The sequence below is a fragment of the Mirounga angustirostris genome, unplaced genomic scaffold (genome assembly GCF_029215605.1).
Source record: "Mirounga angustirostris isolate CCGP_5_RB_7025 unplaced genomic scaffold, mMirAng1.0.hap1 SCAF_9, whole genome shotgun sequence".
Lineage (NCBI taxonomy): Eukaryota > Metazoa > Chordata > Mammalia > Carnivora > Phocidae > Mirounga > Mirounga angustirostris.
Genome location: NW_026991717.1, coordinates 45,611,241 through 45,638,491, shown reverse-complemented (window position 1 = coordinate 45,638,491; position 27,251 = coordinate 45,611,241). Strand labels below are relative to the sequence as shown.

At 38.7% G+C, this 27,251-nt stretch overlaps 1 long non-coding RNA gene across 1 annotated transcript in view; it reads right to left on the bottom strand.

Moving 5' to 3' along the window:
- The window catches only part of LOC135365708 (uncharacterized), a 61,438-nt gene extending 34,631 nt beyond the window's left edge, over positions 1 to 26,807 (bottom strand). The window contains exon 1 of the long non-coding RNA XR_010413916.1: positions 26,496 to 26,807. This is a non-coding gene — a long non-coding RNA (uncharacterized LOC135365708). The remainder of the gene's footprint in view (positions 1 to 26,495) is intronic.
- Between the last annotated feature and the right edge of the window lie 444 nt (positions 26,808 to 27,251).

The following is a 27,251-nucleotide window of genomic DNA, read 5'->3' as shown; positions in this document are numbered from 1 at the left end:
CCACATAAGAAAGGACACACCATATTCTGGGGAAAACGGACTCTGACATATCCTAGTAAAGTTCCTGGGCTTCAAGACAACAACACAACAACAACATTCCTTGGACAGCCAGGCCAAGAGTCATTTATAAAAGGAAAAAGGTGTGCTGGCCTCCAACTTCACAGCAGCAGGCAATGCTAGACTGACTTCTAAGTCAGAGGAGTAAAACCTCCGGTAGCCTCCAGGAAAGGATTTGTAACCTAAGGATGTTATTTGGGTATAAGGACAACAGGCAAATACTTTTGAACACACAAGGATTCAGAGACTATTATTCCCATTAGTCCTTCTGGAGGAATGGCTTAGAGGACAAACTTCAGCCAATTAAGATATAACAGAAAAGGGACCAACATAAGCACTGAATGTATTAGCACTAAAATAAATGTGTGGTTCAGATTACAGAGCAGAATGTAAATTTTGTGCCCTAAAAATGCAGACATGATATGAGTAATACAAGTTGGGAGGGTAAGGGCAGAAGAAGCTGGAAAATAAAGGCTATGCAGATTCATACACAAAAAACCTGTGATGTGGTTAAAGGATATCAACAAATCAATATAGGCAAGAGTAGATTTAATTGTACAAAACAGGAAAAACATGAAGAAAGATGAAATAATTCATAAAAATTGGGTGATGGAAAAGAGAATGGGGAAGAAAGGAATATATGCAATTCTTTATGCTCTGAATAAGTCATGCCTAAAGAAATTTGAGGATTCATTACCATATAAACTTAAAATTTAGGGGTACCTGGGTGGCACAGTCACTCATCCTGACTCTTGGTTTCAGCTTGGGTCATAATCTCAGGGTCATGGGATTGAGCCCTGCATCAGGTTCCACACTCAGTGGGGAATCTGCTGGGGACTCTTTCTCTCTCTCCCTCTGCCCCTCCCACCCCATGCACACTCACTCTCTAAAATAAGTAACTAAAATCTTTTTTAAAAACCTTAAAATTTAAGGGTAACCACTTGTAAAAAAAATAAAAACTTCCTATTTATCATGCAAAAATGAAGAAATAGGTAAGGGAATAAAATATCTGTTGAAAGATTTTCACAAAACTATAAAATAGAAAACACAATATAAAAAATATGACAGAAGTAAAACGAAACTTATCTGTCACACCAGTCATTATAAATGGACTCACTTCACCTAGTAAAAGAAAACTTTGAGAATGGATCACAAAGCAAACCTAAATTTTATGTCATACATAAGAGACACCTCCAAAGCAAAGGGATTCAGAAAGTTTGAAAACAAAGGATGAGTAAAAGATACTAGGCAAATGCACATACACAAACAAGTTAATCATCTTAATGTCAGACAAGATTGAAGAGAGGATGAAGAACATTAAATAAGCAAAAATGGGTTTCTTATTTTGTTAGCCTATAAATTTAACCTGATACCAGTAAATATACCAATTGAGTTTACCTTGAAAGGAGACAAACTGACACATTGTTGTAGAAATTAATCAGCAAGTTTAGCCAGGGAAAATCCAAAAAAGTAGAGTAAGAAGAAGGAACTAGCCCAAAGAAATAAGAAAATGTCTCATAATATTCTAATGGATTATACAATGAATCACATAAATAGAAAGAAATGGCACAGAATTGAAGGTCCAGAAATTGATATACAATCGGGTTTGTATGCATTATAGAATCAAATCTAGCATATGATAAAAATGCCATCTCAAATCAGTGTGGAAAAGAGAGCTTACTCAGTAAATGGTAGGGGAATAACCAAGTTGTCATAGGAAACAAAGTTTGATCTATACCTTACACTTACGTTAGAATAAATTCAAGTGATCAAATATGTAAATATAAAAAATAAAGGTTTAAGGGTTCTAGAACAAGAAAACTATTTTGTAATCTATTAGCAAGGATCTTTATAATTATGATACCAAACTCAGAAGCCATAAAAGATAGTGGATTAGACAACATAAAAAACAAAACAAAACAAAACAAAAACACCTTCTTAAAGTTAAAAATTACCATAAGCAAGGTCAAACGACAAACTGGTAAATAATATTTGCAACTCAAATTATGAAAGACCGACTTCCCTCGTATAAAATGAGTTCCTACAAATCAGTAAGAAGAAGACCAACAACTGAATAGAAAACTGGATGAAAGATATGAATGGATAACAGAAAAGAAAATACAAACCATAATAAATACCTGAGAAGGTGCAAGACATTACTCTTAAGAGCAATGTAAAACAAAATTATATTGAAATATTTTTCCTGTAATTTGGTAAAGATCAGAAAGCTCAATGGGGCGCCTGGGTGGTATGGTGGGTTAAGCGTCTGACTCTTGGTTTTGGCTCAGGTCGTGATCTCAGGGTTTTGAGACTGATCTCCTTAGCAGGCTCCACACTCAGGGCAGAATCTGCTTAAGATTCTCTCTCCTTCTGCCCCTCCCCCACCGCTCGCATGCACTCTCTCTCTCTCTCTCAAATAAATAAATAAATCTTAAAAAAAAAAAAAAGCTCAATAACCTACTGTGTTGATGAAGCTGAAGGGAAAGAGGTGTTCTCTTACTTTGCTAGTAGGAGTATAATCTCTATTGTGGGAAATGTGGTAAATTCTATCAAAATCCATATACCTTTCATCCAGCAATTCTATTTCTAATAACTTTTTGTTTTACAGATTTATTCACACACATGTGAATGACCTAGGGCATTTCAATATCTTTGTATCTTGTTTGTAATAGCAAAGGACAGAAATAATCCAAAAGTCCATCAGCAGCAGACTGGTTAAATATGTTATGGTGCATCCAGTGTGTATTTTGGAATGATTTCCAATGACATTAAGTAGAAAAGTAAGGTGCAGGTAGTATATGTATTATGTTACTATTAGAATATAAGGAGGGGCAAAAAAATATGACTGTTTGCTTGTATATGGATAAAATATTTCTGAAAAGAGTTTTCAATGATGGGATAAAAATAAATACATATAGCATTTTAAGATTTTCTTCCCAAACCCAAGGAGCTGACAAGGGCATTGAACTTTGGAGACTACTGCTTCAGGTCTGCACTGTTCAATACAGTAGCCACTAGCCACATGTGGTTTACTGAGCATTTGAGATGTTACTAATCCAAACTGAGATATAAAATATACACTGGATGTTGAAGACTTAGAACAAAAAAAGAATGTAAAAATATCTCAATAATTTTTATATCAATGACATATTTTGGATATATTGGTTTAAATAAGATACATTATTAAAATTAATTTCATTTATTTACTTTTACTCTTTAAATGTAGCTACTAGAAAAATTTTTTTTAATTTTATTATGTTATGTTAATCACCATACATTACATCATTAGTTTTTGATGTAGTGTTCCAGGATTCATTGTTTGCGTATAATACCCAGTGCTCTATGTAGTACGTGCCCTCTTTAATACCCATCACCAGGCTAACCCATCCCCCCACCTCCCTTCCCTCTAGAACCCTCACTTTGTCTCTCAGAGTCCATAGTCTCTTATTGTTCGTCTCCCCATCCGATTCCCCCCCCTTCATTTTTCCCTTCCTGCTATCTTCTTCTTCTTCTTTTTTTTAATAAATAATGTATTATTTGTTTCAGAGGTACAGGTCTGTGATTCAACAGTCTTACACAATTCACAGCACTCACCATAGCACATACCCTCCCCAATGTCCATCACCCAGCCACCCCATCCCTCCCACCCCCCACCACTCCAGCAACCCTCAGTTTGTTTCCTGAGATTAAGAATTCCTCATATCAGTGAGATCATATGATACATGTCTTTCTCTGATTGACTTACTTTGCTCAGCGTAATACCCTCCAGTTCCATCCACATCGTTGCAAATGGCAAGATTTCATTCCTTTTGATGGCTGCATAATATTCCATTGTATATATAGACCACATCTTCTTTATCCATTCATCTGTTGATGGACATCTTCCTTCCATAGTTTGGCTATTGTGGACATTGCTCCTATAAACATCAGGGTGCATGTACCCCTTCGGATCACTACATTTGTATCTTTGGGGTAAATACCCAGCTACTAAAAAATTTAAAATGGCATAGGTGGCATGTCTGATGTTTTTGTTGGACAAGTGAACTTAGAGGGAACACAGGTCATGCTCTATACACACCATAACACGCCATGATAGCAGAACTCAGTAAAATTTTGCAGATGCTAAATACATTTTGCTAAGAAGTAAGCTACTAATTCTTTCAAAGCATTAGGGACTGAGTGGGCACAGTATGTGGGTAAAGATATTGCTTAAGATATTTTTCAGGAAAGTTACAAAAGGAAATAGAGTGAAAACATTCACTATGAGGTTGTTTATTCAACACTGTATACAAAGATTAGGCTGACTCTGCACTACAATTATATGTTTTCAAAATCATTTTAGGGGTTACCATATAGAAATTAGGGAGGAATGTTTGGCCATTCTCAATATGAATCATTGTTACCATATGTGATGTGATAAAAGATAATTCTGACAGCTATATATCTAAAGTCTCATGTAAATCTGAAAATATTTTGAAGATGAAAAAGGAGAAATCTATTTAAGCTTTCATATACATCTGTCTTGGGTTAGTATGAACTTGAAAGAAAATTAATGGATAAGACAGTATTTGCAGTATTATTTGAAACACAGAATTATTTTCTTTTTAAAACAAATAAAATTCTTTTTTTTTTTTTTTTTTTAAGTAGGCTTCATGCCCAGTGCAGAGCCCATCTTGGGCCCAAACTCATGACTGTGAGATCGAGACCTGAGCTGAGATCGGGAGTCAGACGCTCAACCAACTGAGCCACCCAGGTGCCCCAACAGATAAAATTCTTTAAGAGATAAAACCTATTTCTAATTTCAGCATATCACTTGAAATAAATTAGCCACATCCAATTTGATAACATAAATTTAGCATTTTTCTCATTTGGAAGGATATATGCTTTACTTTTTTCAGATCTTCATTTATTTTATGGAAGATATAAGTGATTTCAATAAACAAAAAGTATAAATATAAAAAAAAAGGGAAGGAAGGAAAGAAGGAAAAAAGGAGGGAGAAATGGGGGAGGGAAAGAGGATGGCTTCCAAACATTCATCTGTTCTCATTCCAGTCCAGTCTAGAGGAGACCTAAACCGAAGCTGGTGGAGGAGTAGGAGACCTAAATTTTGTCTGGTCCCAGGAATTCAGCTAGATATTTATCAAACCATTCTGAACACCTATGAACTCAACAGGAGATAGAAGAAAAGAATAGCAGCAACTCTATGAACAGAAAAGCGACCACTTACTGGAGGGTAGGACATGCGGAGAAGTGAATCCAAGGCGATATTCGGGAGGATAGATGGCGGGGGAGGGGGCCTCCATCGGCCACTTCTGGCAAGTGATAGAGCAGCAGAGCACAAAATCGGAACTTTTAGAAGTCGGCTCCACCGAGGGACGTCACTCCAGTGGCTAAGCGGGGGGTGGAACCCTTGTGGGACAGTGTGGTCTCGGGACCCTTGGGGTCACAGAAAGACCGGGGGTGCCTGAGTGCGGCAGAGCTCCCAGGGATAGGAGCAGGGAAGCCGGCTGCAGAGACGGAGTCCTGGTGTGGGCTCTCAGCTCGGGGTTGCCATAAACCGTGATCCGCGGCACAGTTGGGCCACTGCTCCTCCAGCAGGGACCCAACAAGCGGCAGATCCAGGGAGACCCCCGTTCCTCCCCCGGGAGGAGCGGCGCGAGAGCGCACCGCAAGGATCTGCTGGGTTTGGAGACTCCACACTGAGTCGGGTGCCAGAGATAGAAACGCGTGGTCACAGGCCAGGTGAGCACGGAGTGCGGCCGGAGACCAGGAAGACGGGAGTGACTGACTGCTTTTCTCTGGGGGCTCACTGAGGAGCGGGGCCCCGAGTTCTCGGCTCCTCCAGGGCGGAGATTGGGAGGCCACCATTTTCAATCTCGGCCTCTAAAGCTGTACAGAAAGCTTGCAGGGAACAAAAGCTCCCGAGAGCAAACCCGAGCAGATTACTTAGCCTGAACCGGCAAGGGTGGGGCAATTCCGCCTCCGGCAAAGACATTTGGGAACCACGGCAACAGGCCCCTCCCCCAGAAGATCAGCGAGAACAGCCAGCCAAGACCAAGTTTACCGATCAATGAGAACGGCAGAACTCCAGCACTAGGGGAATACTGCACATAGAATTCATGGCTTTTTCCCCATGATTCATTAGTCTTTCAAAGTTAAGTTTTAAAATGTTATTTTTTTCTTTTTCTATTTTTTTAGTTGAATTTTTCTTCTTTCCTTTTTCAACCAACATCTTATCAATTCCTTTTTAAAAATCTTTTTAAATTTTCATTTTTACAGTCATATTCTACCCCTTCACTGTACTTAACCTTATTTTTGTATACATCTAAGTTCTTCTTTCTTTAAAATTTTGGAATACAGTTTCTTCTAACAGACCAAAATATACCCTAAATCTAGTGTATGATGTTGTCCTAGTCTCCCACCTGATCACATTCTTTTTTCACCAACTTATCTTATCAATTCCTTTTTTAAAATCTTTTTTTTTTCATTTTTACAGTCATATTCCATCCCTTTACCCTTATTTTTGTATATATATAAGTTTTTTTTCTTTAAAATTTTGGGAGGCAATTTCTTCTAACAGACCAAAATACACCCAAAATCTAATGTGTGTCTCTGTTTATTCACCAGCTTGATCATATTCTTTTTTTTTTTTTTTCCCCTTTCTCTTCCTCCCAGTTTTGGGTCTCTTCTGATTTGATTAGTGTATATTTTTCTGGGGTCGTTGTTACCCTATAAGCATTTTGTTCTCTCATTCATCTATTCTCCTCTGGACAAAATGACAAGATGGAAAAACTCACCTCAAAAAAAAAGAACAAGAGGCAGTACCAACCTAATCAATACAGACATTAGTAAGATGTCAGAAATAGAGTTCAGAATGACGATTATAAAGATACTAGCTGGGCTTGAAAAAAGCAGTGAAGATACTAGAGAATCCCTTTCTGGAGAAATAAAAGAACTAAAATCTAATCAAGTCGAAATCAAAAAGGCTATTAATGAGGTACAATAAAAAATGGAGGCTCTAACTGCTAGGATAAATTAGGCAGAAGAGCGAATTAGTGATATAGAAGACCAAATAATGGAGAAAAAGAAGCTCAGAAAAGGAAAGATAAACAACTACTGGATCATAAGGGGAGAATTCGAGAGATAAGTGATACCATAAAGCGAAACAACATTAGAATAATTGGGATCCCAGAAGAAGAAGAAAGAGAGAGAGGAGCAGAAGGTATACTGGAGCAAATTGTAGTGGAGAACTTCCCTAATTTGGGGAAGGAAACAGGCATGAAAATCCAGGAGGCACAGAGAACCCCCCTCAAAATCAATAAAAATAGGTCACCCTGACATCTAATAGCAAAACTTCCAAGTCTCAGAGACAAAGAGAAAAGCCTGAAAGCAGCTTGGGACAAGAGGTCTGTAACCAATGGTAGAAACATTAGATTGGCAGCAGACCTATCCACAGAGACGTGGCAGGCCAGAAAGGACTGGCATGATATATTCAGAGCACTAAATGAGAAAAATATGCAGCCAAGAATACTATATCCAGCTAGGCTGTCATTGAAAATAGAAGGAGAGATAAAAAGCTTCCAGGACAAACAAAAACTAAAAGAATTTGTGAACACCAAACCAGTCCTACAAGAAATACTGAAAGGGGTCCTCCAAGCAAAGAGAGAGCCTAAAAGTAACGTAGACCAGAAAGGAACAGAGACAATATACAGTAACAGTCACCTTACAGGCAATACAATGGCACTAAATTCATATCTTTCAATAGTTACTCTGAATGTAAATGGGCTAAATGCCCCAATCAAAAGACACAGGATGTCAGACTGGATAAAAAAACAAGACCCCTCAATATCCCGTCTGCAAGAGACTCATTTTAGACCCATCAGATTGAAAGTGAGGGGGTGGAAAACCATTTACCATGCTAATGGACACCAAAAGAAAGCTGGGGTGGCAATCTTTATATCAGACAAATTAGATTTTAAACCAAAGACTGTAATAAGAGATGAGGAAGGACACTACATCATACTTAAAGGGTCTATCCAACAAGAAAATCTAACAATTTTAAATATCTATGCCCCTAACATGGGAGCAGCCAATTATATAAGCCAATTAGTAACAAAATCAAAGAAACACATCGACAATAATACAATAATAGTAGGGGACTTTAACAAACCCCGTCACTGAAATGGACAGATCATCTAAGCAAAAGATCAACAAGGAAATAAAGGCTTTAAATGACACACTGGACCAAATGGACTTCACAGGCATATTCAGAACATTCCATCCCAAAGCAACATAATACACATTCTGCTCTAGTGCCCATGGAACATTCTCCAGAACAGATCACATCCTGGTCACAAATCAGGTCTTAACCGGTACCAAAAGATTGGGATCATTCCCTGCATATTTTCGGACCACAATGCTTTGAAACTAGAACTCAATCACAAGAGGAAAGTTGGAAAGAACTCAAAAACATGGAGGCTAAAGAGCATCCTACCAAAAAATGAATGGGTCAACCAGGAAATTAAAGAATTTAAAAAAATTCATGGAAACAAATGAAAATGAAAACACAACTGTTCAAAATCTTTGGGAGGCAGCAAAGGTGGTCCTAAGAGGAAAGTATATAGCAATACAAGCCTTTCTCAAGAAACAAGAAAGTTCTCAAATACACAACCTAATCTTACACCTAAAGGAGCTGGAGAAAGAATGGCAAATAAAGCCTAAACCCAGCAGGAGAAGAGAAATAATAAAGATCAGAGCAGAAATCAATGAAATAAAACCAAAAGAACAGTAGAACAGATCAACGAAACTAGGAGCTGCTTCTATGAAAGAATTAATAAGATTGCTAAACCCCTGGCCAGACTTATCAAAAAGAAAAGAGAAAGGACCCAGATAAATAAAATCATGAATGAAAGAGGAGAGATCACAACCAACACCAAAGAAATACAAACAATTATAAGAACACATTATGAGCAACTACATGCCAGCAAATTAGATAATCTGGAAGAAATGGATGCATTCCTAGAACATATAAACTACCAAAACTGAACCAGGAAGAAATAGAAAACCTGACAGACCCATAACCACTAAGGAAATTGAAGCCGTCATCAAAAATCTCCCAACAAACAAGAGCCCAGGTCTTGATGGCTTCCCAGGGGAATTCTACCAAACATTTTAAGAAGAATTAATACCTATTCTTCTGAAACTGTTCCAAAAAATAGAAATGGAAGGAAAACTTCCAAACTCATTTTATGAGGCCAGCATTACCTTGATCCCCAAATCAGACAAAGACCCCATCAAAAAGGAGAACTACAGACCAATATCCCTGATGAACATGGATGCAAAAATTCTCACCAAAATACTAGCCAGTAGGATCCAACAGTACATTAAAAGGATTATTCACCATGACCAAGTGGGATTTATTCCTGGGCTGCAAGGTTGGTTCAACATCCACAAATCAATCAATGTGATACAATACATTAATAAAAGAAAGAACAAGAACCATATGATCCTCTCAATAGATGCAGAAAAAGCATTTGACAAAGTACAGCATTCTTTCTTGATTAAAACTCTTCACAGTGTAGGGATAGAGGGCACATACCTCAATATCATAAAAGCCATCTATGAAAAACCCACAGCGAATATCATACTCAATGGGGAAAAACAGAACTTTTCCCCTAAGGTCAGGAACACGGCAGGGATGTCCACTATCACCACTGCTATTCAACGTAATACTAGAAGTCCTAGCCTCAGCAATCAGACAACAAAAAGAAAAGGCATCCAAGTCAGCAAAGAAGAAGTCAAAATCTCACTCTTTGCAGATGATATGATATTTTATGTGGAAAACCCAAAAGACTCCACCCCAAAAACTGCCAGAACTCATACAGGAATTCAGTAAAGTGGCAGGATATAAAATCAATGCACAGAAATCAACTGCATTTCTATACACCAACAACAAGTCAGAAGAAAGAAATTAAGGAGTCGATCCCATTTACAACTGCACCCAAAACCATAAGATACCTAGGAATAAATCTAACCAAAGAGGCAAAGGATCTGTACTCAGAAAACTATAGAATACTCATGAAAGAAATTGAGGAAGACACAAAGAAATGGAAAACGTTCCGTGCTTATGGATTGGAAGAACAAATATTGTGAAAATGTCTATGCTTCCTTGGGCAATCTACACATTTAATGCTATCCCTATCAAAATACCATTAACTTTTTTCAAAGAAATGGAACAAATAATCCTAAAATTTGTATGGAACCAGAAAAGATCACGAATAGCCAGAGGAATGTGAAAAGCAAAGCTGATGGCATCACAATTCTGGACTTCAAGCTCTATTACAAAGCTGTAATCATCAAGACAGTATGGTACTGGCACAAAAACAGACACATAGATCAATGGATCAGAATAGAGAGCCCAGAAATGGACTCTCAACTCTATGGTCAACTAATCTTCGACAAAGCAGGAAAGAATGTCCAATGGAAAAAAGACAGTCTCTTCAGCAAATGGTGTTGGGAAAATTGGATAGCCACATGCAGAAGAATGAAACTGGACCATTTCCTTACACCACACACAAAAATAGACTCCAAATGGATGAAAGACCTAAGTGTGAGGCAGGAATCCATCAAAATCGTTGAGGAGAACACAGGTAGCAACGTTTTCAACCTCAGCTGTAGCAACTTATTCCTAGACACATTGCCAATGGCAGGGGAAGCAAGGGCAAAAATGAACTATTGGGACTTCATCAAGATAAAAAGCTTTTGCACAGCAAAGGAAACAGTCAACAAAACCAAAAGACAACCGACAGAATGGGAGAAGATATTTGTAAATGACATATCAGATAAAGGGCTAGTATCCAAATCTATAAAGAACTTATCAAACTCAACACCCAAAGAACAACTAATCCAATCAAGAAATGGGCAGAAGACATGAACAGACATTTCTGCAAAGAAGACATCCAAATGGCCAACAGACACATGAAAAAGTGTTCAACATCACTAGGCATCAGGGAAATCCAAATCAAAACCTCAATGAGATACCACCTCACACCAGTCAGAGTGGCTAAAATTAACAAGTCAGGAAATGACAGATGTTGGTGAGGATGCAGAGAAAGGGGAACCCTCCTACACTGTTGATGAGAATGCAAGCTGGTGCAGCCACTCTGGAAAACAGCATGGAGTTTCCTCAAAAAGTTGAAAATATAGCTACCTTATGACCTAGCAATTGCACTACTGGGTATTTACCCCAAAGATACAAATGTAGTGATCTGAAGGGGCACCTGCACCCCAATGTTTATAGCAGCAATGTCCACAATAGCCAACTATGGAAAGAGCCAAGATGTCCATCAACAGATGAATGGATAAAGAAGATGTGGTATATATATACAATGGAATATTATGCAGCCATCGAAAAAATGAAATCTTACCTTTTGCAAGGACGTGGATGGAACTAGAGGGTATTATGCTAAGCGAATAAGTCAATCAGAGAAAGATAAGTATTATATGATCTCACTGATATGAGGAATTTGAGAAACAAGACAGAGGATCATAGGGGAAGGGAGGGTGAAATGAAACAAGACGAAACCAGAGAGGGAGACAAAGCATAAGGGAATATTAATCTCAGGAAACAACCTGAGGGTTGCTGGAGTGGGGGGGGGGGGTGGGAGGGATGGGGTGGCTGGGTGATGGACATTGGGGAGGGTATGTGCTATGGTGAGCGCTGTGAATTGTGTAAGACTGACGAATCACAGACCTGTACCACTGAAACAAATAATACATTATATGTTAATACAAAAAAATTAAAAAAAATAAAGAGTATCTCTTGTAGGCAGCAAAACAAACAAACAAACAAAACACACACACACACACACACACACAATAGAAGAGACCTAAACAATGCCCTATTATAAGGTTGGCAATACATATAAAAGGCAAAAAAAACCAAAAAACCAAAAAAAACCCCCATAATTTGACTGATTTCATGTCTATTAGCATATAAGCAAATGAAGCAATTACTAAATATCAACCCTCAAAGCAAAATAAATGAGTAGATATTAAAGCCAGAACTTGAATTGTCTTTGGATTCTCACTGGTATCATACACTTTGTGCATTTTAAAATTTAAAATAGGAATTTGCACTTTATGCTTTGAAAGTGTATGACATTGGGTGTTATGTAGAATGCCATGCTTTAGGGTGCCCTTCCTTCATTGTCTTTAGTAATTTTAGAAAATCTTTTATATCCATCTCTAACCCAGTGGTTCTCAACTGGGGGTCATTTTGTCCTCCCCTGGAGGACATGTGGCAATGTCTGGAGATGCTGACATTTAGTAGGTGGAGGCTGGGGATACTTGTGCACGGGACAGCCTATCAAAACAAAGAATTATCTCAGGTGCACCTGGGTGGCTCAGTCGGTTAAGTGTCTGACTCTTGATCTTGGCTCAGATCTTGATCTCACGGTCATGAGTTTCAGCCCCGCACTGGGTGTGGAGCCTCCTTAAAAACAAAAACAAAGAATTATCTCAATCAAAATGTCAATAAGTTTGAGATTAAGAAACATTGTTCTAACCTAAAGAAATGTCATTTTGGTTCAATTTTCTCTTTGGCAGCATCCTTCAGGAGGTAAACTGATCTGGCAAATTTCAAAGAGCTGGCTTCAATTCTCTAAGTCTCCATCATCATGGCTACATATACTCATTTATTCACACATTCATTCAACACTTCCTAGCTGTAGTAGGAATAAAAGCACATCATATGTAAGATAAAAAATAATTTATTGTCCAAACTGGGACACTACTGAGGGTTATTAATAACTACAGTGGACAATAGGAGTAAATCAAGAATCTTCTGGGTAAATCAGGTCATGTGGTCACCTTAATCATATGGCAGCATGCAATGTCCAAAATGATAAATAAGACACAGAGGAGCTTCTAATGGCAGCCAACTGGGAGAATGGTGTTTGGGCCCTGGGACTGGGCACCAAGGCTGAGGTCTAAGATCATTCCTGGTTTGTGTATTGAAGAGAGCACAGCATTAAGAAAGCCAGGGTGAAACCATCACCACTACAATAGGGTTTGGTTTTGGAAAGGAAGAAATAAGCATAAAACTCAGGACATACAAAGGATACGAATCCTGCTAGAGGAATTATAAAGGACACTTTTTAAAAAAGCATTTATATGCAATGCTTGTACATAGTAGGTACTCAACAGATGTCTGCTGAAGAATAAATCTACAAGGTCTGATCTGACATGTGAAGAAACTGTCTCTATTTGAAGTAGGTGTTATTTTAATTCACGCGATTTCCTAAATGGATATCTAAGATGCACAAAGGAGTGCTACGACCCCCTTCTGCACCACAACAAAAACTGACAAATCTTGGATTTGTCAAAAGACAACAATACTGCTCAGGCGAGATAAATAATTATAAGTGCCAGCAAAGTCGCTTTCCTGTTTTCCTTTTGATCTGTAAGGTTACTAGTGGATGAGATAATCTTTTATTTATATTGCATGTGGTAAAATTTTGAAGCAGGAGTTTTGCACCCACCATACTCTCCTTCCGTAATTAAGCCTGTAGGGCTGGCTGGCTGATATTTTTTAATGCAGAGCTTGTCAATTTCTGTTAACACTAATTCAGAGTTCATACCTCCATATATCATGGAAACATAAGGGCAAAACAATTTGTACAAAAAATATTTTGAGAGGAGTCAAACAAACGGAAAATCATTTCTGCATGGACTACCGAGTATTTCTGTTCTGATTACAGCACCAATTTCCATGGCGGCGCAAGCTCACTTTCCGCCGTACGCACATTTGATTTTCCCTGGTCCCTTTGCTTTGCCCTCCCTTTCCTTTCATACATGCGCTCCCGCTATAAATAAATGCCTTTCTCCCCAGCTCCCCCCTCCCCCGCTCTTTGCCATGTGTTGTCTTTTTAATTATGCCCCAAACTCTAATATAGTCAGCCCAGATCTTGTTTGGCCATTAACTTGGGAAGAAAAGAGGCTGCCTCCTGCATTTCACACGAAACATTACAAGGGCAGACCAGGGGCTTTCATCTTGTCCCACCTTAGGCAGACAGAACAATAGGCAGCTATAATCTTGTGACACCCACGACTAATTTATCCAAGCAGAAGACAGGTAGCACTCTGGACTGCCGCTCCTGTCTGAAGAGGCGCAGTAAATACTCAGCTTAATAGTAGCTTCTCAGGCAGGAGGGCAACATATCACAGCATGGCGTTTTTATAATCTTCCTGTCATGCCGACAGCCAAGAGCACAGGCCAGCCCATGCTCCTCCTCACTGGGGCTTAGGATGCATGTAACTGGTAGATGGTGACACACTGTGCCTTTAAGCAAGTTTAACTGTTTTACATCCCCTCTGATCTGCAGCTTTGTACATCTGTCAAGCTGCCTCTTAAACTTCTGTGGGCACATCTGTGGAGCAGTTACTTGAAGCTTGCTGGGCATTGCGGGCCTGGTGTGGGGTTTCTTTGTGACTGCCTCCTGTTTACCTGTGAGCAGTTTCTCTGTTACGCTACAAGGCCAGAGTTAAACACATCATCTTGGCCAAAAAGGTAATAATAACCTTGTGACAGCCAGAAGGAATATACTTAGCAAAGGCTGAACAAAAATCTTGTCTGGAGAAGCGCTGATTAAAAAACAAATGGAAAAAACAACACCCTAACTTTTAAGAAACACTTACTTCTCCTATGTCTGTGGGTCATTTGGGCTTCGGCTGATTTGGCTCTAAGCCTCTATTAGGGTCTTCCAGAGAACTGAGAGAATAGATATATAAGAGTTATTATTATGGGAATTGGCTCTTGCAGTTATGGAGACTGAGAAGTTCCATGATACGCAGTCTGTGAGCTGGAGAACCAGGGAGGCCAGTGGTATCATTCTGTTCAAGTCTTAAGGCCCGAGAGTCTGGAGCTCTGATGACTGAGGGCAGGAGAAGGTAGACATCCTGGATCGAGAAGAGAGTTTGAATTCATCCTTCCTCCACCTTTTTGTTCTATTTGGGTTCTTGGTGGATGTTAGGATACCCACCCACATTGGTGAGAGCCCATATTCTTTACTCAGCTTACTGATTCAAATGCTAATTTCTTCCAGAAACATCCTCAAAGACACACCCAGAAATAACATTTTACCAGCGATCTGGACAGCTCTTAGCCTGATCAAGTTACATAAAATTAACAATCACAAGCGGTACATTGGATCAAGGCCTCCTCCATGTGTCTCATTGTCCTTAAACAAGAGGTTACCCGAGGCACTTTCTTTCTATGGTGAAATGCAACTTGTTTCAAATCTTGTATCTTCAGCTGTCATTGGCAAATCACATGGATGGCTAAGCCCAAGTCAAGAGACAGGGCAGTACACTCTGCTTATCATGAGACCAAAACAAGTCACAGAGCCAAGCTCAGCATCAAAAGGGCAGGATAATATGTTCCTTCCAGAAAACTGAAAGCGAGGGAGGAAGTAAATATTTGCCAAAAAATAATCTAATCTACAACCCCTATCTATAAAATGAAGAAAGCACAGATATTTGCTAGATAATGGAATTACTGAGTCCATCAGTGTTGGTTCCATTTTTGAAAGATGCCAAGGACACCATGAAAGGATGAGTAACCACATAGTCTTGACCATGATAAAGAGGTCACCTCTATGACTTGTCACAAAGACTCACTAGAAGATTTTGGGAGCTTGGTCCCGACTCTTCAAGTCTTAGTAAAGTATTCCATGGTGTGAAAGTTTACTTGTAAGGAGAAAGGAAGGGAGGCCCTGGCTGAGAAACTCAGTCCTTTAATATTTGTCTCTTCTTTTGATGTTGTAAACTTCATTTGCTCAACAGACCTGTGTTCTGCTCTTTTAGCACTTCTGGTATCTAAATACTTAAAGAAAATAAATACATGTGAAGGTACTTGGGGTTTATATCAGGCTTGATTTTCATTTGTATACACCAGGCTGGCATATAGCTAGCAACCATTCTAAGTGCCGAGTGATCATTTGGAAAGGTTGGTGTCCTTACCATAGAGTTAATTAAATATTTTGAATATTAGCAGTGACTAGATATATTTACAGTTCTGTGGTTTGGCTCTTAGTATGTAAAGCTCTTAGAGCATGTAAATTATGATTTTGAATCTGCTCATCAATTCTTCTCAGGGAAATTGTCTTGCTCACGGCTTTGATAGAACATCAGCTTTTGGTTGAATTACAAAGCTCCACATCCCAACCACCTTTTCCACCGTGGCCACAGTTGATTAGACCATGAATGGGTACCTGACCCAAAGACAGATAATGACTACATTTGGGTCTATTAGGTAGCCTGGTATTAGGTCCCTCTTTAGATGTGTGGGGCCAATTAGATTTTTCTATCGTAGAATAATGGATTGGGAAATGTGGAATAAATCAGATGTTATCAGTGGCTAAAAGTTCATCTAGATGAATGAGATTTGTCACTGTGTTTTAAAATTAGTTTGTTGGAGTCAATCTGTCTTGTTATCTATTGTAGCATAACAAGTTACCCCCAAACTCAGGGGCTTTAAACAACAAATAATACTTATTCTTACAGTTCCAAGCATGGCTTAGCTGGGTCCTCTCGTGAGGCTGCAATCAAGGTGTTGGCTGAGGCCACAGTGATCTCAAGGCTTATCTGGGGCAGGATCCACTTCTAGCTCACTCATATGGTTGTTGGCAGGATTCAGTCCTTCACGGGCTATTGGGACTGAGGGCCTCAGTTCCTTGCTGGCTCTGGCTGGAGACCTCTCTCAGTTCCCTGCAGTTGGCCCTCTCCATCAGAACAAGTATGAGAGAAGGGCCAGGGACAGAAGGTGAGCAAGATGAAAAGTCAAGTCTTCATCAGTTAAACTCTGAAGTGGCATCTCTGTCAGTCAGGGTTCAACCAGGGAAGCAGAAACAGTAGAAGATGCGTGTTAAGAGATTCATCACAAGAAACTAGCAATGTGGTTGTGGGAGCTGGAAATGCAAGAGGTGTAGGGTGGGACATGAGGATGGACAGGCTGGACCCTTGGGTGTGGGCTGAGCTGCAATCCACAGGCTGAACTTTTTCTTCTTCAGGGAAGCATCAGCTCTGCTGAAGGCCTTTCAATGGATTGACTCTCATCTACCCAGATTATGTAGGATAATCTCTTTTACTTAAAGTCAACTGATTATGGACTTTAATCACATTTAATACTTTCACTGCAACAGCTAGATTAGTATCTGATTCAATAACTGGGGACTGTAGCTAAACCAAGTCCACACATCAAAAAAAAATCCATTACAACAGCTTTTCACTTTTGCCACATTGTATTCACTAGAAACAAGTCACTGGGTCTAGATCATAGTCAAAGGGAGGGTATTACACAGGGGAAGCTGTGGTCACTGGGAACCATTTTACAAGGCTATCTGCTAGAGTCACTTTTCAATTTTCTCACAAAATAACTTTTTGCAAGGGCAAATGCCTTTAAAAATGTTCCTAACTCTAGAGAAATTTGCAAAGCCATTTATATTTTTTGAATTAATTATAGTTAAATGAATGAGGTCTTGTTCAGTGGTTAATTACACAGGTTTGGTGAGCAAACATAGTGTGTAACTTTAAGTGAACAAATTCAATTCTGCACAACAAACATTCTAATAAATGTGGTTTTTCCCAACAAATATTTATAGCCTCAAGGTTACAAGTCAGTGTTCCTCAGAACTACTAAAGCAAACCTCTGAATATTATAAGAAAGTCCTTTGGTCTTCTCCATTAAAAAATATAGATCAAAACTTCTAAAATGACAAAATGCAGAAAATCAGTATGGATTTAGCTTAAATTTTATGAGAATATGTAAATATTGACCAATCTTTTTCCTTGTTTATTTTTATTTTTTTATTAACATATAATGTATTATTTGTTTCAGGGGTACAGGTCTGCGATTCATCTCTTCCTTGTTTTTAAACAAAAGATAATGGCTATCGCAGTACTTTGCATTCTCAAAATCTCTGGTGTTGACCAGTTCCTCACTTAAAGTACTTTATATCAAAGATCATTAAAAGCAATGGCAAATGGATTCTACTATAATGTTAACCAAGGTGGAATTAAAGAATTTGGTGCTCATAATGCTCTATTTCTCCAGTCCAGGGTAGAGAAAGGCCAGTGGACATTCTGGACCATGAAGGGCTAAAGTTATGAGTAAACTGAAGCCGTGAATGAGCAGAAACTTTGAGATGGAATAAAAGCTAATAGAAAAGAGGTAAGCAAACACACCAAGGTGGAGACCAAAGGAGAGAGGAAGGAAGATAATGGTAAGGCACCAGAGGGAAGATCCTTGACTTCCTGCTGCTAAGGCTGCCTTGGGTTCACTTCCTGTCTCCATCATTTCTGTCCTGGACTCCTCCTCTCAGATACTCATTACATCCCCTCATCCCATTGACATTACTTGCTTGAGGGAGTCTCTGTTCTTGTCTTCAGGAAAATGGATGCTCCACATTCATAAAATGGTGCTTTTTTAGTTTGGTTCTAACTCAAGTTACCTAAAATCAATGCTTTAAAAACATTGTGGTAAAATACACATACCATAAAGTTTATCATCTTAACCCCTTTTTAAGTGTACAGTTCAGTGGCATTAAGCTCATTGACACTATTGTGCAACTATTACCATCATCCATCTCCAGAATGTTCTCATCTTAGTCCAACTAAGACTCTATACCTATTACAGCAATAACTTCTCTGGCCCCTAACAACCACTAATCTACTTTCCATCTCTATAAATTTGACCATCCTAGGTACCTCGCAGAAGTGGAATCACATAGTATTCATGCTTTTGTGACTGGCCTATTTCACTTAGCAAAATGTCTTCAAGATTGTAGCATGTGTCAGAGTTTCCTTCCTTTTTAACTGGGTAATGTTCCATGCATGTATAAAACATTTTGTTGATCCATTCATTTGTAGATGGACACTTGGATTGTTTCCACCTTTGGCTATCATGAATAATGCTGCTATGAACATGGGTGTATGAGTATCTTTTCTCTGCTTTCACATCTTTTGCATATAAACTCAGAAGTGGAACTGATGGATCATACAGTAATTCTAGGTTTAATTTTTGGAGGAACTGACATACTGTTTTCCATAGTGGTTGTACCATTTAAGTGTTTTTTTGTTTTTTTTTTTAATTTTGGTTTTTGGTTTATTTTAAAAATTTTTTTAGTAGGCTCCATGCCCAATGTGGGGCTTGAACTCATGACCCTGAGATTAAGGTCATGTGCTCTACCGACTGAGCCAGCCAGGCGCCCTGTGGTTATACCATTTTAAATTCCCACTGGGATCCCAATTTTCCTCCTCACCAATATCTGTTATTTCTTTCCTTCCTTCCTTCCTCCCTCCCTTCCTTTTTAAAGATTTTATTTATTTATTTGACAGAGAGAGAGGGAGAGAGAGCGAGACCAGGAACACAAGCAGGGGGAGTGGGAGAGGGAGAAGCAGGCTCCCCACTGAACAAGGAGCCTGATGTGGGACTCGATCCCAGGGCCCTGGAATCATGACCTGAGCCGAAGGCAGATGCTTAACAACTGAGCCACCCTGGTACCCCTCTTTCTTTCTTTTTTAAATATAGCAGCCATATTAATGAGTGTGAGGTGGTCAAAGGGAGTTCTGGAACTAAACTGGAACTGGAACTAGAAATGACAGGATTCTAAAGCATCTGTTTCTGGCTGCCTTGGCATCTGCTTCTTTCAGCAGCCTTGCTTAGTTTTTCTTATCATACTGACTGGTTTTCTTTAACCTCTCATCATTTTGGCCTGCATGTGGCCTGTCATGGCTACTCTAGTCACCTCTATATGCTATGATTTCTGGAACATATTTTCAGCTTTAATACCCACTGACACCCACTTAGGACTCTCATTTCCCTATACTGAATGACAGAGAACTGATTATTCTTACTCATCATTTTGATCATGGACTTGCCCAATAATGGGCTAACCTAGAGTTAGGTGACCAGCTCTGGCCTGGTCAGCCATGACCAGAAAGTTAGAGTCACTCTGAGAAATGACTAATGAAGCATTAAGGACAGAAGGTGGGGTAGATCCCCTAGAAGGAAGGGCGTGTGTGCATGCATATAACAGGCAATGGTTGGCATATACTGATGGTGTCTTCGTAAGATTTCCTGTCATTGTTCCATTTATCAGTCCGTATACAATCAGTGCATATTTATTATATAAGAGGTGTTGGGCTAAGCACTGAGAGCTGATATTTAACATATTTATAATGCTCTGAGCACTGGTCTAAGAGAGTACTACACGGTGGGACACCACAAAATGATAATGGCCTTCTTAAGAATTTTGCAACCTAGGTAGATGAGACATCTACCCCCATAAAACTTTAAGTTGCAATACAAAACATAAACACAAATAGTAAAGAAGCTGTAAGTAATTTCCTGACCAACTTTCTAAAGTGATCCACACAGTAACTGCTATGCATTCTGAAGCATTCCTACAATGTGAAATTATTTGAGAAGTCTTTATGGAGGACTTGATTTGGGATTTTAAGGATGGGCAGGTTTCAGATGGTTAGAGAGGCTGGAGAAAGCAACTGACTGATCAACAAATATCTATTGCATGCTTAATCATGATCAGACACTGTACCAGGAGCTAAAGACACAAAAGAGAATAAGACATCCCTCCTGGAGTTTATAATCTAGAGATGGACAAACAAAAAAGAACAGCTGTAGGCATCGAGGTGGCAAATGATGAGCTATATTTAATAAAAAAAAAAAAAAATCTAGCCTTTGTTATACCATCACAAGAAGTCTAAGAGACACGGTATTTGGAAATTAAGGGCACCCTTGTGGGTTACTCCGGCTTTGGGAAAATGTGTGCTCTTCAAGCCTCATAAAAGTGCCTGCCATCCCCTCAGGCCTGTCACTGCCCATCTCTGGGTGTGACAGAGAAGGGGCAAGCTGCTCTTGGGCGACCTCCTACAGTACTCTTCAAAAGACCATGCAACACTGCTACTTTCTAGAGGCCACCAGCGGGGGGCGGAAGCTCTTGGCTCTGTCTCAAGAGACAACGCCGGTCAAAGGGGAGAGAAAGGCTGGAATAGAGCTTCCAGATGGACAAGGGTGCCAAGTCTACTGTGCTGCTATCTTTCATGGAACAAACCTCATGTTCTGATTTGCTTAATATTCTGTAATCAAAAAGCAACCCTGCAGAGGAGAGATGATAATAGACACTTACTATGCAGACATTATGTTTTCTGTTTGTTTTTAATTTATTTTTTTCTTTTTTAAACCATGAGCTGTTGGTTTACTGTAACAGTGTTAAAAAATGAATGGTTGCTTGCTCTATACTCTAATGCTGAACAAGCATTCTCATTTCTAATAACCCAAGTTTTAATGACTCCAGAGGGCTTAGTAAACAAAAAAACCATTTGCTAATGCCACATAATAATATCATCAAGTCCTCTGCTAGGAAGGTCCCGAAGTTGCCTTTACATTCAATAACCTTCTTGCTCTCGATCCAGACTTTCTGAGCATGTAGAACATACATTTCTGGCCTGTTAAAACGAGGGCTACTTAATTCAGAAGCAAAACGGGTCCTTTTTTGGCACAAAGTCTCCACTTTTTTCCTGGCAGGCTCCAGGCTGCAGGGAGGTAGTTGTTGGGCACTCCCCTGAGAGCAGCTTTAGAAGAAAGGAATCTGAACTTGATCCCATATAAGCTGGGGGACCAGGAAGGGGAACGGGGCAGATGCACTTATTTATTTCAGTGCCTTTACATAGTGATGAGGTCCTTATCTTCACCTTCCCCTCAAGCCCCAGAAATCCCTACAAGGGGGCAGTAGGATCAGATCATACACTTAAATTATTTTCAAAGATGTCAAGCAATTCCAACTTCTTTAATACAGCAACCTTCTGAAGGAGTGATAAATCTCTAAACCGAAAAGAGGCTTCTCCCTTAAAAATTTCAGCTGTGAAAGACTGATTATGTATTTAAGCTTTGGAGCTGTGTAAAGCTTTGTTAGGCAAATCAGTGACCAAACCATCTCTCCTAGCTCAAAATCTACAGCTCCTATTTATACATGATGAATTTGCTAGGACTCTAAGAACTGATTTCTTAACACAGTCATCATCAGTCCTTTGCTTATCATCCAAGGAGCCGGGGACTTGGTTGAGCTGATGGCAGACTTTTCACTTCAACAAGCCTCACTACTATAATGGAAATCCAGAGGCCTGGAAACAATGTACATAGCTTCCCTGACTAATTTTATTATGCAGACACACACTTAATGGCTCCTGTTACAATCACACCCAGGCTGGGAAACAGTAGTGGATTGTGACGATCTCACTAAATCGACAAGGATTATCAGTCATTAAAAAGGAACCAAATTAGCATCAAGCAGTAATATTTTATACTTATCAAATCTTCTGCTGGTCAAGGTCCATTACTGAGCGACAACGTAAAGGCAGGAACCATCAGTTCATTCTCCAGAACATTTAAATCTCTATTGTATTTGTGTAGGATATAATTTCTGGTAGCAATAAAGCCTAATAAAGGTTATACCCCAATGAATAAAGTGTTAATAAATTGACCCATGACATTTCAATGGATAATTATATTTGAGATAAAGGAAGAATCTCTTGTTTCAGTGAAGAAGGGTTTCAACTTGTGCCCAACCCAAATTACCCATCAGCTACAGGATGGTTCTACATGTCTTTACAGTGATATAAAATGTTAATTTTGCTGGTACCCTGTATTAATTATTCCTCAGGCCCTCCCAACAACTCCTATCAGAATCATCAAGACTAAATTTAAAAGGTTTCCGCATGATAAGCAATTGTACGGAAATTAATGATCACCTGTATTTCCAAGCATGAGTTAGAAATGCTAAGGTTTGTCTTCCCCTCAGCCCCTCTGCCACAGCGTGTGGGCCTGTCATGAGACGTTATCTTCACTCAGGAAGCGATTAGGAGACTGAAGGAGTTGTTACCGAACGTGATGTATTAGATCCAACTGGAACAGTTCAACATATGTTATGTACCAATGCCTCTCAGTTCTCATTAGGACTGTGCCACAGACAACTAACAAAACCTTATCTGAGAAAAACAAAACAAAGCAGAAATGCTGCAGGGGTTGTGAGCCTGGCTGCCCTTTGGTTTCCTGGGTAAGGCTTCTCCTCTGTACTTCCTGAACTGCATGAGGCTCAGGAAAAAAAGATTTTAGTGTGACACGACTAACGCTAACTTATTTCATCCATCAATTAATATTTAATTTGTGCATTCATTCAACAAACATTTATGCATTCATATTACATAGCTATGAGACTCTCTTTCTGAGAAAATACTGGCTATCTGTCTCACATAAATTGAATGCAGAAAATGTTATTAATTCAGAGAAGAAATCCCAGAGAACCCAGCCCCCAAGACTGCCATCTCTTCAAAGCAGAAACTGGGTTTTATTATTCTTTAGATACCGGGTGCTTAGCAATAACTCTTCGGTGGGTAAATGAATATAATGGGTTTTTTGAGGGAATTTCCTTCCAATAATATGGTGGACTAGAAACCCCAAATAGATCTCCCTAGATAAATTATTAAAAAACTCCTTTAGAAATGCATTGTTGAGCTGGAAATAAAGTAAGGAATCCTCAGATGACAAAAAAAATAGTGGAAGTGGGAGTCTGTAGAGCAATGAGGTCAGCTTTCATTCTGGAGAGCTTGTGATGAATTCTGGTGACTTTGAGCTTCCATTTTAACTATTGTATAGGCAAAGGGAGACAGAAGATAAAATTTATAGCTCACCCAAGGTCAACAGTCTAATAGGAGATCCCTGCATAAATCTGGGATCCTCAAGAGTTATATCATAAGAGAAACAGTGAACTAGAAATAAACACCTGCAGAGGGGGACTAAAAGAAAACTGCCTTTCCTGACCTTGGCAATGGGAAGAGGGGAAACAAAACTTTTTATAACCACAGATAAGCCCACATACAGATTTGCAATACAAATCATACTTTCAGAATACTCTGAAAAAGGTCAGGCCAAAAATTTAGTTTAACACGGTGTAAGGAACCTTGATGAAGCAAATATTAAACCCTCTATAGAGAAACATACTTGGAACCAAGGCTTTCAAAATATCCATGAAATTGGAGTTCATGGTAAAATAATGATATTATCATCATCATCATCAATAAAGAAACAAGATGGGGGCGCCTGGGTGGCTCAGTCGTTAAGCGTCTGCCTTCGGCTCGGGTCATGATCCCATGGTCCTGGGATCGGGCCCCGCGTCGGGCTCCCTGCTCCGCGGGAAGCCTGCTTCTCCCTCTCCCACTCCCGCTGCTTGTGTTCCCTCTCTCGCTGTGAAAGAAAAGAAAAGAAAAGAAAAGAAAAGAAAAGAAAAGAAAAGAAAAGAAAAGAAAAGAAAAGAAAAGAAAAGAAAAGAAAGAAAAGAAAGAAAGAAAGAAAGAAAGAAAGAAAGAAAGAAAGAAAGAAAGAAAGAAAGAAAGAAAGAAAGAAAGAAACAAGATGTCATAGATGACAGCTAACAGAAATATCAATCAGGAGAATATTAGAATTTCAGACGCAAAATAAAACAATTATGTTTTAATATATTTAATATGAATAAAGGACATGGAATCTTAAAAATGATAAAGTAGATTTGAAAAAGAACCAAATGGAATATCTAGAAATAAAATATCAAATAACTGGAATAAAAACTCAGTGGACAGAACAGATACAGCTCAAGAAAGAACTAGCAAAGTGACAGAGCTGAAGAAATTATTCACAATGCGACATGGATCAAAACAGTTGAGAAGAGATGTAAATATTAACAGAGAGGCTAAGTTATATTGAATATGGAGTGAAAATGTCTTACTTATGTGTCACCAGGGTTACAGAAAGAGGTGAAAGAAAACGTAAGATTCAGAAGATAATGGATGAGAAATTTCCAGAACTGACAAAAGACACTAATCTTCAATTCCAAGACCCCAAAGCATCTCAAGCAGGATAAATAAGGAGAAATTCACCTGTGGACAACAAAATAAAATCTCAAAACATGGGGGGAAAGGAGATGATATTAAAACCAGCTACGGTAAAAGGAATGTCACTTGGGCTGACACCTGGTTTTTCTACAGCCACAACACAATCCGGAAGACAAAGAAATGACCTACTGCTCTGAGAGGAAAAAGATAATTGTTAAAATAGCATTTTATACCCAATAAAATTATCTTTCAGGAACAGAGTAGAGAAACTTTCAGATGAGCAAAATCACAGTTTTCCATCAAAATACCAGCATGAAAGGAAATTCTAAGTGATATTCTTCAGGCAGGATAAAAATGATCACAAATGAAAGTTTGATGTTCAAGGAAAAAATGATAGAAATTGATAAATATATGGATAAAACTAAATGAAAATTTACTTTATAAGAGTAATTGTCTAATTTGTGGGATGGATAAAAATGAGATATAACTAAGATATAGGAAGAAAATAGCAAATAAGTTAGGACAAGAATGATCAAATTAAAATGTGCTAAGCTCCTTTTATTGTTTTAAAAAGGGTAAAATATTAACTTCATATTTAAAAATCATTAATTATTTATCCATTTAAGGAAGTCAGAAGAAGTACAGCAATAGAGTATAAAACTACCAACGTTGGAGAGAGGGAAAAGAGAATGAGGGAAAAATAAATATGATCAAACCTAAAAGAAAGGCAAGAAAGGAGAAAAAAAGATAAACACAATAGGAAGGACAAATGAAAAACACAAAATGAGGGAGCAATAAGTGAACCCAAACATCTCACTAATCTCGATAAATTTAAAAGATTAAACTATCCAGTTAAAATGACAAAGATTTTCAGGGTAGATTAAAAATATGACAATTATAAATAACTACAACAATTTTTAAAAACTATATTCTTAATAATATGGCTTTAAAACACACAAAGCAAACATTGACAAAGCTACAAAGAGAAACTGAAAAAAATCCACCTGTACCTTTCTCAATTACTTGTAAGACAGATAATCTGTAAGAGTACAGTAGATCTAAACATAATTAGAATCTTCATCTTTGAACACTACATCTGAAACTAATGAGGTACTATAAGTTAGCTAACTGAATTTAAATAAAAAAAAATTTTAAAAAAAGAAAACGCTTCTATCTTCATGAAAGAAGATGTTAGCTGAAAGACGGTTTCTATACAGCATTCTTAGAGTTAAGTATATGGCACTTTCCTTATGCTTTCACTCATACGTTTGAAAATGCTTCTGACTTCAATAAAGAAGATGTTAGTTTAAAGAAAAAAAAAGAAACTTCATCTAGTGGGTAAATATGAAACACTGCACTCAACTGGAAAGCTCACATTTTTTTTGGTATTAGTTTCTTATTGCTGCCATAACAAATTAACACAAACTTAGCAGCTTACACCAAACACAATTTATCATCTCACAGTTTTATAGGTCAGAAGTCCACATGGGTCTTACCAGGCTAAAACCAAGGTGGCAGGATTGCTATTCTTATGAAGGTTCTGGGGGACAATGTGATCCCTGGCTCATGTTGTTGGCAACATTTAGTTCCATGCAGTTGCAGGAGTGAGGTCTCCATTTCTTTGCTGGCTTTTGGGCTACAGTTGTTCTCAGCTTCTAAAGAGGCCACTCACACTCCACATTCTTTGGCTCGTGGACCCCTTCATCTTCAAAGCCAGCAATGGTGGTCGGGTCCTCCTCATACCTCATCTCTTCTGCATTCTCTTCCATCAACATCTCTGACTAACGGGAGAAATCTGTCGTACAAATCAATAAGAAAAAGATAACTCAACAGAAAATTAGGAAAAAGTTTTGGACAGTACTTTAGGAAAAGAGGATACAAGAATGTCAAGTGAAACAATATGAATAGATGCCTAATCTCATGAATAATTAGAAATACAAATGAAAACCACAATGAAACACACTTCATACCCACAGGATTAGCAAATGTGAAAACCGTTGAGATACTGGCAAGGATGTGAAACAACGGAAACTCTCACATTTTTTTTGGTGGGAATATCAGAGGCATAATCACTTTAGAAGCTAATTTTGAATTTCAAAGTAGTTATACATATGCATACGTTACGATGTGGCCGTCTACTAGGTATGGCCATCAAACAGTGGTTCTCAGAGGGAAAGTCGGTGGTCCATGTGTCTCAGAATCAATGGCAGGTTGTAAAGATGCAGATGCCTGGACTCCACCCCAGAAGGATT